This window comes from Lactuca sativa, chromosome 3, assembly GCF_002870075.4.
Source record: "Lactuca sativa cultivar Salinas chromosome 3, Lsat_Salinas_v11, whole genome shotgun sequence".
Lineage (NCBI taxonomy): Eukaryota > Viridiplantae > Streptophyta > Magnoliopsida > Asterales > Asteraceae > Lactuca > Lactuca sativa.
The window spans coordinates 58,002,869-58,020,094 of record NC_056625.2 but is presented as its reverse complement, the minus strand read 5'-3'; the positions used below and the strand labels follow the sequence as shown (position 1 = coordinate 58,020,094).

General features: G+C 36.2%; 1 pseudogene; it reads right to left on the bottom strand.

The window, feature by feature from the left end:
- Positions 1 to 1,643: 1,643 nt before the first annotated feature.
- Positions 1,644 to 6,633, bottom strand: LOC111890081 (G-type lectin S-receptor-like serine/threonine-protein kinase SRK; annotated as a pseudogene).
- Positions 6,634 to 17,226: the final 10,593 nt, after the last annotated feature.

Sequence of the window (17,226 nt, the reverse complement as noted above, 5' to 3'; positions counted from 1 at the left end):
TTGCTTGGATTTGGTGGATGTTCCTAAGACGTAAGCCCCGTCGGGGCTTAATGGCAGGAAAGGAAAGGAAGTTCTTATGTAAGGTGGAGTTTAGAGGATGCTCAAGTCAAGGTGGAGATTGTTAAATGTGACTCGAGCATTTGGATCTTTTGTATCGATCATTTGAGTTCAATGGAGCACTTGGGGTTCATGGAGAATATAACAAAGAAACGAGTCATCTAAGAAAGGGACGTATCTCCTAACAAAGGAACAGATCAAGTGACAAAGAAACGAATCTTCTAAAAGGAGGTATAAAGCACCTAGAAGTGGAATGGAGCATCCTATGCTTGGATGCGCCACTAAAAAGTCAAGGTGCGCCACTATTGAAACTTGATATGCCAGGAAGTGACTTGATATGCCACGAAGTGACTTGATATGCCACCAAGTGACATGATATGCCATCAAGTGACAGGATATGTCACCAAGTGACATGATATCCCACCAGGTGACGGGATATGCCATTCATGAGGTGGATGCACCATTTTATGGAGTGTATTTCTAGATATGCCAACCTTGGAGAGGATGTGTCATCCTTTAATAAAGATGTGTCATTCTCATGCCTGATGCACCATCTTGATGCACGAATGCGACACTTAGTTCCTTGATATGCCAAGGTATCCTTTGATGTGTCGTATGATATGAAGTCCCCTATGATGCTCAAGTTTGTTCAAGGAAGCTCAAAAGTTAAAGATGCTCTAATATTATTGCTTGATGTGCCACCATGATGGTTGATATGCTATGGTGATCCTGATATGCCACTCTTGCATCATGATATGCCACTATGGATCATGATGCTCTATCATGTGTGTTGCTGATGCTCATGCAAGGATGAATGTTTCCGAAGATGTTGCATGACAGATTGTGATCAGTTAATATCTTTCATGGGCCTATGGGCCAATGGGCTTGGCTAATTACGGTTTTGGTTCTGATCCCTCAAGTATAAATAGGGATGCATGCTAAGTCTTGTATCTATTGTGAAATGTAATTGTAACCTCTGTTTGGTTCTTTGAAATAAAGAATACTCCCCTCCTACCTATGGACGTATGTCGCCTTGACCAAACCACATAAATACTGTGCCTTTGTGTGCTTATAGTTTTGCTTGATATCCATATTACTTCCTAACAACGATCATCAGAAAATGGCAAGTGACAATTCAGAGTTTTGACAAGTATCGCCTGTTTTCCCTAACACCACTTTTGTGATAAACTTTATAAACCAGAAGACACCCTTTGGGCCTTACAAGGCCTCTGATATAAAGATCTTAAAATGATGCATGTGCTAAATCTAACAAGACCATGTGGATTTAAATGCGAACAATCTTCATTCTTTTCCGTCAATTTGGTGAAAATATAGTACAAACACATTTCCAAAAAAAAACAAAAAACATACAATTTAAGAACATATTTCTAAAATCAATACCTTCAAGCCTGTGTTCACACGGGCTTCTCTGTTAGTTATATATAGAATAAGTAATTTGAATGAAAATATTTTAAAGAATAAAGGGTGTTTGACAGAAAAGACACGAGAAGTAGACAGATGTAAGAGTAACAAACTCAGCCTAAGGTGCAAATGAGAATTTACATGGTGCATTTAAAATTTCCCCTTTATCGAGGCTCTAGATTTGTTACTATAACTTCGTTGTTGGAGAATCTACTTGACACATGGGCACTTCTATGTAATGTAAAAGCAGGCTTTTTGGGGGATAGAATAGTTGCGGTTTCATTTACCAACATGACAACCACTTCTAACATTGTTGGTCTGTCACTCATTATTTCTTGAATACACAGCAGTCCAACATTTATGCACTTTACTGCCTGTTGATCGGCATTGCTACAGGTGCCCCTGATTAAAGGATCAATCAACTCCAAACCTCTACCTTCCATCCACCTTTTCCATGCCTAAAGATGATCCAAATTAAACCCTCAAACTAACTTTGTTTGCAGGTAGTTATCTTGTAATAATTGAAAAAGAACACAACATATATAATTATCCATTCCAATATTGTAAGAAAGCCTCCGATGTAATTAGAAGTACTCCTTTTACCAGTCAAAATCTGCAGCAGTAAGACCCCGAAACTAAATACCTCTGATCTCTCAGAAAATATCCCGTGAAGTGCATATTCAGGTGCCATATATCCACTGAAATTGACAGAGCATGGACATTATTTAACACATCATCCTAATTTATTTTCAGCTATGTAATTAATTTAAGATGTAATTTTGATGCATTGAATGACTTGTGGACTTACTAGGTACCAACAACTCTGTTGGTGTTGTCTTGAGTTTGGTTCATCCCAAAAATCCTTGCCAATCCAAAATCTGAAATTTTAGGAGTCATCATTTAATCCAGAAGAACATTGCTTGCTTTTAAATCCCTATGGATAACTCTCAGTCTAGAATACTTGTGAAGATAAAGGAGTCCTTGAGCTATCCCTTTTATTATATTGAATCTTTTGCTCCAATCAAGATTCACACTCTCGGATGGATCTAGGGACGACGATAGATAAAAAATATATATCAGGCAACGTGAAATATAATCAGAATGGATGAAAAGGCAGAAAAGTGCACCAAAGAGGAACTTGTCTAGGCTTCGATTAGGCATATACTCATACAGGAGAATATTTTCATCTTCTTCCACACAACATCCCAATAGCCTAACAAGATTCTTATGCTGAAGTTTTGCAATAATCCTCAACTCATTCATAAACTCCTCACGTCCTTGTGATGATCTTGCTGATAACCTTTTAATCGCCACTTCTCTATTTCCAGGCAAGGAAACCTGCATTGTACCTTTCTCAACTTTATTACATATATATTTTAAATCATATGTCATGAAGTAATAAATAATGATTTTCTGGGGACTAGCTTGCAAGGTATCATACCTTGTAAACAGAACCAAACCCACCCTCTCCAAGCTTGTTTTCGATTGAAAAGGAACCTGTTGCTTTAAGTACTCTCCTTAAGCTAAATGATACAAGCTCTACGCTGTTATGTGCATCTCCAATGGATGTGCTCATAGATTTATATCCAAGTAATTCCCTCCTTATTCTCTCTACATGGCGTAAACCACAACTGTCAACTGGTAATCTTGAAAATGAAATGATTTAAGAAATCTTGACTTTATTTAATTATTAACCTGTCCTAATTATCAGCCTTCTCATTCTCCTTCTCCAGAAGTAACCAAAAATGTTGATTAGAAACAGTCCTAAACAAACAATGGAAACTGTAACTGCAACTTCACTCCTGAATTTCCTTTTGTTGGTGAAATTATTTGCATGTATCTTGTCTAATGCATGTTGATCATGGAAGAACACAGAAAGTTTTGATCAGGACATTGCAATGCAAATGAAGCACAACTATTCGTAAAGAAAAGTAGACATACCGAGTTGAGAGCTACAAAAGCGGACATAGAGCGTATGAAGAGTAAAATAGTCGCTGGAGGTATCCACAAGCTCTATGAACCAATTCATACAAAATAATGTAAGTTTATTGGTTACATTTTCATATGCATAAGCTGTACAGGAGTACTTGTTGTAGCATCCAGATTCACAGTCGATAAAACGTAGCATCCAGATTCACAGTCGATAAAACTCATTTTCCCTATGTTGACTGCATGATCTGGTAGTTTCACTCCTTAATATACTGAAAACAAGTAACGCCCTGATCCTCAGGTATTAATAATGATATTTTGGTTTGTCTTTTAGAACATACTCAATGAGTTGGCCTCCTTACTCGTCGAGTAGTAGCGGGTTAGCCTGTGAAGTTTAATGATCTACTCGCCGAGTTCGCAATGGGACTCGACGAGTAGATGCTGGCAGACGAAACCCTAAATTTCGGGGCCTTGCACCCTATTTAAAGGGTCATTAGCCTCCCCTAGCCTCCCCTTTACAGTTCTTTTCCTCCCAAAAACCCTGATTCGAGTGTGAGTGTGTTTCTTGATGATTTTAAGCTTGAAGGAAGGATTTGGTGAAGGAAGCACTTGAGGAAACAAGTTAGAGGAAGCAAAGGGCTCGTGGGGATTCAAGATATACTTCTATGGAGCCCTTTCTGAAGGTATTAAGCTATTCCTTGGCTCATTTCCTCCCAAAACCCTCTTGTGCATGGATTCTAGGAAAGGGTTTTTGTGCTTAAGCCATGATTTGAAGTTGTAATTTCAGATCTGGACTCCTTTTGACCTTGAGATGCATAAAGTTATCAATTTATCCTAGCATGTGCCTCCCCTCAAGTGTATGACTCAATTCCAAGCTTAGATTTGCTATTTTAGGGCCTTAAAGCCTTGCATGCACGTAAAGTTTGCAACTTTACGTGGAAAGCATGCCTCAGGAGCCTAGATCTATAATTTGGAAGCATTGCATGGCTCAAAGGAGTCTGTATGGCTCGAGATCTGATAGGACTCGGTGAATCTCAGGGGGAGACTCGGCGAGTCATATGAAGACAGGCATGGACTCGGCGAGTTGGATGAACAACTCGGCGAGCCCGATGAATATTCTTATGAACTCGACCAGTTGGATGAACAACTCGGCGAGCCGGATGAAGTTTGCCTAGAACTCGACGAGTTGAAGGAACAACTCGGCGAGTCAAGTAAGATTCCCCAATTGATTTGATGTTCATAAATGTGTCGAGTGGCAAGTAAGGAAACTCGAAGGATGGACCTTAGATTATCAGTCAAGACCGTATGAACTCGGCGAGTCACCTCGATGACTCAGTGAGTAGATTTTATCCCGGGAAACTCGGCGAGTCACTAGTTGTACTCAGCGAGTTTGGGTCAACATGGACTGTTGACTTGATACTAACTGAAGTGGACCAGGGCGGACTTTAAGGTTAATGACTCGTTATTATATGTCACTTTTTAGGTAGTTGAGTTGGACCAGTTCATGGGGTATATTCAGTCGAAAAAAGTGTTAGTTCAACATTCGTGTCAGGTGAGTCTTCTCACCATACCTATGGGTCTACGGCACCAAGGCCGGCCCATTATGTGATTTTGGTAAATGTAATAGATACTCTGTATTTTCTATGATATGTGATTGCATGTTGTATGAAGACCCTGGGGGGAGCCCGTGGCATTGGATGTAGGACCATGTAGGGTAGCCCATGGCAGTCCTAGGTGAAGACCATGTGGGGTAGCCCATGGCACTGGATGTAAGACCATGTGGGGGAGCCCATGGCAGTCCTAGGTAAAGACCATGTGGGGTAGCCCATGGCTCTATTACATATTTTATGTATGCATGGCTTATGTGTTATATGTGTAGCTTTTATGGCTAGCAGGATATGTGTTGTGTGGATTGTGTGGTATGCTCTGGGAAACTCACTAAGCATTTCGCTTACAGGTTGTTGATTGTTGCAGGTACTTCGGAGCCTAAGGGCAAGGGCAAGGCGTGATGACGTGGCATGTACTCTACATCTCTTTTGGATGTTTTGGGACTCTCTGATGTGTTCATAAAAACACAATAGTGATGTAATGAATGTGAATTGGAAACGAATGTTTTGAAAACCTATGGAATATGTAATCGGTTGATTAATTAAAACGAAAAATTTTCTTTGTAAAATTTGGGTTGTTACAAAACATATCTCCCTTGTCGCAGCTCAATGTCTTAATTCTCACACATCCACCAGTCCAGTTCCCTAAACTCCATTCATTGTATGATTTCGGCTTTAAACCAGTCATACACTTGCATGCTGGAATTGATTCATTTGTCTTGTTGCAGATTGTAAATGGACCACAGTAGCCATAAAAATCACATGTAGCTCGAGGTGACTGCCATAAAACATTCCATGTAGTTTGCATCCATACTTGTAGCTCAATTTTCCCACGAGGAACTAAGCAAAACCATGTCGTCATTGAGTTTGTAGAAATATCATACAAAATATAATCTTCATCATCTTTGATAACATAACTTAGGTATCTAAGAAATCCTCCATCCATAACTTTATTGTCAAACCAGCTTCTATCTCCAATAAAACCACTACCAGATGTCAAATTAGTTGTGTAGCCATTGCTTCTCCAATACGGTTCATCCCCTTTCCAAATATATATCTGATGATGAACTGGATCTATCCCTAGTGAGAATATACCTTGTTGAGGATTCTCATCATCGACCCAAGATATAAGACACATTTCTTGACCACTTCTGTTGGAGCTAAATTTCATGTCAGTCAAAAGTGTGTCGGTTGGATGATCAAAACTATGCCACAGTTCATCTTTACCATGTCTAAGTACCAGATTCCCATTATCAAGTAATATTGCATATGTGCCATTTATGACAGACACATTTGATGTCCAGACGAGCTCTTTTCCACTCAAAACCACAAGATTCCCATCTTCAGAAAGCGTAAGAAGTGATGGTGAGCCTTTTTGAACTGGTGACGCTTTATTGGCAACCTAGATGACTGTTTGCTTTGGGATTGTGTTGAACCATATCCCCAGGTAGCTACCTGTAGAATTACCAGGACTGAAGAAGCCTAATGCAAATGTACCTCCAGCTGAGATTATGGTTTGGTTGCTAGTGATGGAGTTGGTTGCAGTTATGGTGTTTTGACTTTTAGAAAGAGGTAAGACAGAAGAGGAGATAGTCAACACAAGACATAGCCACTCCATTGATGGTACCTTCAATTCATGTGGTTTATAGATTCTACTTCTCCATTTCTTATTCGCTCCCAATTCCCAAAAGTGAAGAAGTGAGTGAGAGTGAGAGGTGGTGATGATATATAGCAACGACGACTTGCTAGTTGACAAATGTGTCAAAACCAAATTTGAAATCTTGGTTGTTTGATAAAAAAAATTAATTTATACATTTATTTTGCACTCTGGGATAAACTTATTTGATAATAGATTTACTTTAAGTTGGTTTAGATGTAGATCAGACGTATATATATGCAGGTCCATTTATAATTTTTTGTACCATACTTATCCATTCATAAATTTTTGTACTATACTTTTCCATTGTTTTAAAATGTATTTTGATTTTCAATGTAAATTATAATTTATCAACCTGTACAATTGAATAAGTCATATCTTGAAAATTAATGTGTAATAATATATGTGTACACTTTGAATCGTACAAATTGAAGTTATTAATTCAAAACAATTTGTCCATTCTCGAAATGAACAATACCACACTACAAGAAATGTTATCAATAGCGGCGACGCCAAGCAATAGCGGCGACATGTAATTGACGCGTTACATGTCGCCGCTATTGCTGACACAGTGGCGATCCACGTGAAACAATCCTTGTCCGTTCGATTTGTATTCAATTCGACGGTCGTGAATTCCAAAAAAACGCGTTGTCTTTTCCCTCCAGGTGTGTCGCAGCTAAAACCCCTTTGTCGCCGCTAAAACCCTCGTGTAGCCACTATTGAGTTGCGTCAGATAACCCTCCCAGTTGACCCTTATTTCCTTTTATCGTTGTATCTCTCAAAGAACTCCGACTACCTTCACCATCTGCAACCCATTACAATTCCGACCACCGAGAGCCACTTTACCGGCGACGGGCGTTGTTTACCGGCGACCCACCCTCATTACCAACGACCATCGAGTTTATTGAGGGCAATTCCGACCACAGCAACATTTCAGTGAAATTGAGGAATCTAAGGTAGATTTTATTTCCCTTATTTCCATTCTTCTTGTGTTTTGATGTTAGTTTTATCATTTAACCCTGATTGTATCATTGATTTCTATGTTTTGTAAGGCTTTTTTGGTTAGTGATTTTGAGTGTCAACCAAGCCTCTTGTTTGGCTGTAAATTGTTGATTTTTGAGTGATTATGTATGTAAGTATGTTTTATCATATTTTATGCAGCCTATTGTATAATTGTTTGTGTTTATGCTCATTGTGGTGTATTGGCATGAAAATGGAATTAAACATGGTTTGTGTGATTTTGTATTTAGGTGTATGTTTTTCTATGAAATTGGTATTGGATGTCTAAAATGGTAGGATTGTATGAAACTAGATGTATTGCTTAATTGTTTGAAATTGGAATTTGAATTGGATGTATTGTTTAATTATATGAAATTAGAATATGAAAGTTGTATTGTATGTCTAAAATGAAATGAAAATCAGAATTGAATCTATTATATATATGTATGATGATGTGATATTTAGGCTTAATAGTTTGGTGTATATAAGATGAAGTGATAAAGTTCTTAATTGATAAGTTATAGTTTTTGTAGTAATTTTAATTTGTGCATGGAAATGTATTTAGATGAATTTGTATGATTTTGTATTTAGAAGTATATTTTGGTTAATTATATTTGTAGCATGAAGAAAATGATTTGTATTTAGAAGTATATTTTTGTTAATTATATTAATTGGGCGATACTCTTCTACGTGATGGCGGATGTTATGGGCTTAGGACATGGAGGTGATGGAGTCGGGGATCCACCACCTCCAGTAGGCTTTGGTCGTCGACAACACGAACATGATGGTAAGTCTTATTATGATATATTTGTTAGCTATTTTTATCCATTTATTATAAGCTATCGTGACTAATATTTTTAATTAAAATTTTCAGCTGAGCTCCCAAAAAAAAGAGGCCTAGCAAAAAAACATCCAATTATCAAAGTTGATACGGGCAAACAAGGGAAAGCCTGTAGATTTGGATTTCGATAGGGAGCTGACATATTCCCCTGTCGAGAACCATGGTAATTGGTTTACCCGTGAGATTGGGAGGTATATATGGATGAACATCCCTTTAAACGTATCTGGTTCAAACAAGGTTTCCCCCGCTATAATGTTTTATATGCAATATGTGGAATGTATATTTTGTATATAAAATGTTATAATGCTAGTTTAACTTATAAGACTACGTTGTTTTATTTGTAGTTGGAAATGCTTCAAATAATGTTAAAAGATCTGGCATGTAGTGCTGCACTTGAAGATTGGTTTCGTTCGTTGCCACAACGAAATGAAACTGGAGGAAACGAGGAGAGCGATGATGACGAGTAGATAGTTGTAGGATTTTTTTATGTTTTATTTGTGCAAGTATTTTAGACTAGTATTTTCGATATTTTGTTATATGTCAAATCAGATGAGTATTTTAAATGGATGTTGTATTAATATTTTGGAATGGAATGATGTAGGATTAGATTAATTAATATTGTACTAGTTTTTTTTCAATTTTAATGTGAAATATATATATATATATATATATATATATATATATATATATATATATATATATATATAGAGAGAGAGAGAGAGAGAGAGAGAGAGAGCTAGGTTCAAATGTTTTCAACAAGTATTGTGTGCCTCTACAACGAATTAGAATTAAGCAAAAATAAATTCAATAATAAATCAGAAAAGGGTATAATAGTAGTCTTGGCTACATTTAATTTTGGTAAATATTTAAAACGTTTAATGTCCAGGGAAACTAGTTTGTTAACCCCAGAAAAACATTCACCATTCGTCCTTAAATTGCTTCTTCAATCTTCACCATCGACTCCTTCATTATTCCAGGAGAAGAAACCCACCATGGCAGCCATCATCTCCACTATCAATCATCAGGTGAACGACATTTCTTCTATTGAGTGATTTTCAAGCAAACATCATCGAGGTCCTCACCTGCAATGAATGGTTGCTGACCGGACTCCCATGGGACCCGCTTTCCCCTCGTTTTCTTCCTCTGAGGTTCCCATCAACCATAGAGGTCAAAAGGCTCATCTTCGCTACTAACGCTGCTTGCAAAGCCCGGACCTCACACCTTGTAGCCGGAAGAGACGAGCAAAACTTTGCTGCTTCTCCCTTTCGGCCCCGTCGACCTCGGGAGACGACCTCCATCTCGCAATCAATCGACGAAAACGGTGCCGCCTGTAAGCCTTCCTTTTCCCCCTCTTTGTTCATCTGTTCCGTTCCTTCGTGACCTCCTTTGTGAATGATTTGTATCCCTTACTCAATCATCCAAATGACGAACAGGACATAAAAGCCCTAAATCGGTTTAAGTTTGGGCCATCACCAGAGCATAACTTAGCCGATATGAATTTGTTCTTTCTTCAATCCAGGTGTGGTTTTACTTTCCTTTATTTTTAGTTTTGGTTTATTTCGCAATTCGTTGGTATGATTACAAATTTCCAATCTGAGAATTCAATAATGGAATTGGACTGTCTTATTCTGTTTTAGGGCTTGAATCCTAAGAAAATATTGAAATATTGCACTCAAATTTTCTATCTACTAGTTTTGATTTTGGAAGTGATTCAGAATCAAGAATTAATTTTTTCTGTTATCAATGCTTTTGAATGTTGTTTGTACTATTGCGTTTTTTGAATGTTGATAATAAAACATGCCCTCCAAGTGTTTGATATAATGTCAAAAAGAGAGTTTTGTGTAAAATAGACAAGTTTGATATGTTGGACTTATTGGGAAGATTCTGTCAGAAAATGTTAAGGTAACATGTTTATACTTGTGTTGAAATATTATGTTAGAAGTAAAGTAGAATATCCAAGTAGAATATTTTGCAAGAATAGTTTATTCTGTAAGAATATTTATTGTTGTATTCTATTAGAATGCATTGAATTGTTTAATTTTTGAAACTTGATTATCTTTTCTTTGTGGATTTAGGTTTTGAAGAGGCTAACATTGATGTGGAGAAGGAAGAAAACATATAGAACGAGAGTGTATTATACCAGAATGTGTTATGCTACAATGTATAAAGTGTTGCTTAAAAATAATATTTTTTTTCAGAATAGATTAGTGTTTTTGTTAGATTTTGATGTTTTTTTTTCTTTCAGAATGTTGTTATTATTCAATGAATCACAATCATACAATGTAATTATTTGTTATATTATTAGTTCAAGAATTGATTTCTGTATTCTTTCAGAATGTATTTACTAGTTTATGGTTGACATTCTGCCATTCTGACAGAATAAAATCGAAAAATATATTTACTAGTTTATGGTTGGCATTCTATCATTCTGACAGAATAAAATTGGATTTTTTAATTTGAATTAATTTAAAATATTCAAATTTTTAAAAAATAAAGGAATTAATAATCCCTAAAAATCCGAAAATTTCCTTTTTTAATATAGGTTAATTGACTAAAATGCCCTTATGCGAAAATTTGTGTGATTATATGGTACATGTTATCTTATTATACTATCATAAACCCTCATATCATGACCTTTGATTATATTCCATCCGATGGTCTAAATCCGTGCATTCTGGCACACAATAGTTAGTAAAACAAAATAACCTAACCATATATATATATATATATATATATATATATATATATATATATATATATATATATATATATATATATATATATATATATATATATATAAGAAAAACACCAATACTGGCGATGCCTTTAGTGGTGACAATAGGTTATTACCGGCGACAAGTTTTTAGCGGCGACATGTCTTTAGCGACGAAAACACGCATTAGCGGCGACAGTTTGATTAATAGCGACAAAGCGTAAGCATCAACATCCACGTTTTAGCGGCGACAGACCCCACTTTTAGCGACGACGTCTGTTGCTGATAATACTCCAATTTCTTGTAGTGCCACCGTAATCCATAGAAAATGACGGCCTAAAAACTCAAGTTGTGTGGGTCGGACAAGTGATACCAACGGAGTTACGAAGAAAATATAACCAAAAGAAATGCAATAATTTTGTAAAGCTGATTACTCAACTTATAGTGGGAGATTCACAATTTTTTTTTTGAATGGTCACTGATATTATATGAAAAGGACGAGGCTAGCAAAGTGTTGGGAAACAAAGTACCGCTACAGATATATCACCAACTAAACAAATAGAGCCTCATATGCTAATTACCAAGATCTTAATTTCCAGTTAAAAGCACATATACAAACGAGGATTTAAAGCACCCAAACACGAATTTTCAAACTGTAACACCCCATTTTCTTTATGGCTTTTAATGTTATGATTTAAAAATGTTTCATGACATAACGTTGTATTTTGTAAAAATATGGTCCAACAAAAGCTTTTTGTGCAATTATAAATAACAATGGGTGTTACCAAATTCATATAAACTAATTAAACCGTAGCAAGAAAATAAAAATTAATAAAAAAGACTATGATATGTATCCAATGCATGATCTCATTCTAGTGCAAAATTGAATATTAATACTCCTAGATTGGAAACTTCCCAACATCTTCGACTACTACACTTTGTTACCAAATATCGCTTAAATATACCGACATCATTCCTACTTCCAAGTTTATAATGGAAAGAACAAATCAATCCATTATAATGTCATTAAGGATTTGGGGGATTAGTTATCTCTCGGACATATTTAGACATCTACTTTACGACGGGATGAACCATCCCAATAGTGTCTCCAAGATCCGATTACGGGACATCACGAATAAGACAAACATTGCTAAGTTACTTTTACTTTCTATTACACTACAAGAATGATAGGCAATAGCGGCGACACCTTTAGAAGCGACGAATACTTTTAGCGGCGACAAACAAACGAACGTGTTTTTGTCGCCGCTAAAGGCTTATGTTGGCGATCCGCGTCATTTCAACCCTAACCATCGATTTAAGCGATGATCCAACGACTAGGAGGACGTAGAAAATTCCGCGTTGTTTTCCCTGCGGTGTGTTGCTGCTAAAGGCTGCCCGTCGCCGATATTGCATGTGTGTCGCCGCTAAAGAGCCTCGACAATAAAATCCTCTTCGTTCTCACTTTCTTTCCCGATCTTCTATGTTTTCCCTTATTCTCTCTGCTCACCACCGTCAACCTCACCGAAATCTTCGATATTTCACCCCTCTTCCTCTCCATTTTTTCTCTTTTTTCTTTTCCTTTTCTCTTCTCCCTACTAAATTTGTGTTGGTTGTCGGAATTTTGAGGTCCCCCATCGTTCTCACCGGAGTATACCGCCACCACCACTGTTCATGACGAAATTTTGATAATTTTTATTTTTTAGATGTGTATTTGTATGTGTATTTTGTTTTTGTAGATGTGAATATCTATTTGTATTTGCATTTGTATGTATATATGTATCATGAGGGTATTTTATGTATGTATATGTGTTTTTCTATGTTCATTTGCATTTGTATGTGTATGTGTTTTTTGTATGTATATGTGTATTTTGTATGTGTATTATGTATGTATGTGTATTATGTATGTATGTGTATTTGTATGTATAAAAATACATATAAATAGCGGCGACAGATAGTATTAGCGGCAACGCACTTTTAGCGGCGACGGAAGACAATAGCGGCGACCAGTGGAGCATAAACGACGAACCAACAACAACGACCTTTAGCGGCGACATTTTCGATCATTAGCGGCAACGTCCGTTACCAGTAATACTTTAATTTCTTGTAGTGTTAGCACCAGGTGCATTACTAAAAAATCTGATAAATACCTATGAAAATTAGTGACAAAATTCCGACTAACCCAAAACAAAGTTAAAAACCCTAATTTTAGTGATGAAATACTAGCTTAGTCAACGTAATATTTTTTCTTATTTTGGCACACTAATTTGGTTTGGTTTGAGATTTGGAGACTCAACGACCTAGACATTTAGTCTTTTGTTATTTTTGTTTATGTTTTTACTTATAATTTGATATACAAGTTGGCATCACATAAGGTTTTGAAATAACAAATGTTTTGAAAAAACAATTAGTAAATTGGGCACTTCCGCTATTGAGTAAAAAGTTTACTTTATTTTTTTTAGCATAAACCATTTTTTTAAAAATGGTCAAATTTAGGGGATGACATTATTAGAGTTCATGATCCCACCAGAAATGTTTCTCTCAAAATCCTAATTGTACAAAAGCATATAAACATATCAAGTGACAAAGAAATGTATCATAAATGCCCCGTAGGATTAGGATCCACTAGCCTTGGGCTCCCATCCTTTGGCTTCGCCTAAGACATGGGTACACCACCGTTGACTTGCCTCAAGAGTTCCAATAATTTCCGTAAGCTTCTATTTTTATTTTTATTTTTATTTTTTTTTGAATGAAATACTAGATAATAGTAGAGGGGCGGATGTAACCAAGTGGATCAAGGCAATGAATTGTGAATCCACCATGCACAGGTTCAATTCCTGTGGTTCACCAAAATTTAATTTATTTTTTTTAATAAATTTTTCGCTACAAATGGATTATTTTTTAGCGAACATGTCACAGTTTCCTCCTATTTTTTGTTTTGTAAAGACAAAGAAAGAAATTCAATTTTCTCTTCTATTTACTATGGCGACAATGAATTAAATTATCACTATATTTCTTCATTTTTTTACTTCTTTTTCCAGGCTGGTTACTGGTTAGTAGTTAATACCCCAAAGTTAGTAGAATTCGTCTATGCCCAGATTAAAAATCGGGACCTCCAATTTAAAGGGCAAAGCCTCTACCAAATGGGCTTTCGCCTTAAGCTTCTATTAATTATTGAATTAGTTTTCCAATTAATTAATTAATTATAACCAATGTAATATATGTGTGTTTCTTTCAAGTCCCTTTATCCATTTATGGACTATTGGCACTATGTGCGACCTAGTTTCTGTTCAACTGACTTTGTTGAAGGGGCGGAGCTACTATGTAGCCCGGGGTAGCCCGGGATACCCCTTCAATTTTTCCGTCAAATGTAAATTTCATGTTTTTTTCGAAAATCCTTCACAAATCCATGACAAATCCATCACAAAGTCTGATAATTATAAATTTAGTGTAAATTCACTGATTTAGTGACGATTTGTGACGGAAACTTCCTTACGTAGCAAAAAAATTTATTGTAGTGCAACCCCTAAAGAATTCGTGCAGCACCTGGTTTTTCATCCTGGATCCGCCACTGCTTTGTCGTTAGTATATTATATCATAGCCACATATACCGACATGAACATACATAAAACATCTCTTTAGTCACCCACAAGAAACGCACAAGCACTGTTGTAGTGTTATTGTAGTGTTCTAGAGTTTAAATGATAATCCCCTGTCTTATTGTGTATATAGCATCTGTTAGGAAAGATAAAACCATATTTCTAATTTATATAAGTTACTCCCATCAAGAACACGCCAAATTTGTTAGAGAATGAATTATGTCATCATGGCATACTTTATAGAAAATAATAAATCGATCACCAATGGAGTACTTTACAAAAATCGTCCTAAAATCACGTTAATATAGATATATATTATAACAAATCCAAATAAGTAGTTTGCAACTTTCATGGGAATGGAGAAATACTTTTTGTTTTTGACGTTCAGATTAGTAAAATATTGCTAAATATTTAAAGCAAAATTAAATATAAATTAAAATTAGACTCATGTAGTTAATCAAAGGTAATTTTCTTAGCCAAAGGTCCCTCGATTAGGTGAACTGGGAATTGAAGAGGTTGGCAGGCCAATCTGGACAAGGGTTGAAGGAATTAAAAATGAAGTAGTATTGATTGGCAAATTTCAACATCATAATCGTGTTAGGCTTTGGGGATATAGCATGAAGGATCATGAAATGACACTATTCTATAGTGGCTGACGCAGAATTTTTTCAAGGGATGACACTAAAAATTATTTTTCGAATAAATCTAAATTAGTAGTGGCACTCGTATTTTAAACCCGTGCACCTAATAGAAAAAACATTAAAAAAATTGTTTACACTACGTGTTGGAATCGGAACAGTGGCCCGGGACCCACCGGGCTCCACTAAGGTCCACCACTGCTACTATACGAATACATGCCTAATAAAAGCTTGAACCGTTACATATTTGGTTTTATTGAATTATTTTGTTTATTTATGTTCAAACTTAACATCTCCTTGTTCTTGGTTAGGTTTTGTATATTGTTTTCTTTTGTAGGGCACATCTTCTAAGTATTTTGTTGACTGTTTGGTAAGTAAATTGGTTCGAGGGTAAGTTATGCTCATTTGTGTAAACTTGTGGACCGTAACTCATGTTTCATCAAAACTAGCTGGAATGGACGTGTGAATCTTTTGAATATGGGTAGGATCAGTGGCATGGATATATAAGTGGTTATGAGAGGCTATGAACTCATCAAATGTTCTAACACACACACATACTCATTCTATATTGTTCAAACTAGGGTTTTGTTACTTTAGGGTTTGAGTATTGTGTTCGTTTTCGTCTTTGTTTCTGAGTGATTTGCATTGATAATACACTACAAAAAATATGTCATTTAGTGGCATACAAAAAGTGTCACTAAAAACCCAAAAAGTGCCATTAAAAGCTTTTCATGGAATCAGCATAATAAATAATAAATGTCACTAGAAACGCTCCCACCAGAACCCTTTAGTGACACTTTTTTGCTTTTGTCGCTGCAAGTTTTAGGCTTTTAGTGACAATTTTGTATTTGACACAATAGAAGAAATTTTTTTTGTGACACATATTTTGTGTCACTGAATACTCATTTGATTAAAAAATTCATGTTACTTTTAGTTACACATTTTCAAATTTTAGTGACACTTTTTTATCTGCCACAATACAAAACATTATTTTGTGCAAATCCACATTAGATTCTATAACTAAGATAGAATTGGCTGATATACAATGCCTGATAGCCTAGGGTTATTTATTGTACGGAATTGATATCATTACTGTAGTTGCTTAGTGTATGCATCATAGTTGCACATAACTAAGATTTTATAGCCTGAGAAAGTTTGGTTTAGCCTTATTTCATGTTCTTGTCTGATAAAGGGCTTAGGGTAGAATCAAGTATTCGACTGTCTATAGGATCAAGTGTTATGTATTATTAGCAAATACGAGTGTTGCATGGTTGGTGGAAGTTTCATGGATGAGTACATGTGTGAGCAGCCAGCCAGATGAGGAGTGTTTAGCTGCTCTCAAGAGAGTGATGATAGGACGTATATGTGTCCTAGTTGTTGTATTTGTTTAGGGAGGTTGTGATGATCCTTGAGACAAATACGGGTAGGTGTGGAAGGTAGAATGGGCTCGTACTACTGAAAGAACATGACCCGTTCGTGTAGCAAGGAAGTCACAAACCCCAAGCGTTAGTCTCGTATCGTGTTTATAGTTATGTACATTGTGGCATTTCTGATATAGTCTAGTTTGTTTTTAGTATGGTGCTTGTGAGAGGATTTGGTTCTGGGTCCCGAGCGGGTGGCTAGGATAGGCCAGGTTTCATTAATGATCACGTTAGGGAGATCATCGACGCTGAGGTGGCTACTGCTATATAGACCGCCATTATTGAGCTTTTCGATGACCGTTATGCTTTACTTTCTAAGGTTGTTATTGTCGCAGCTGCCACGACT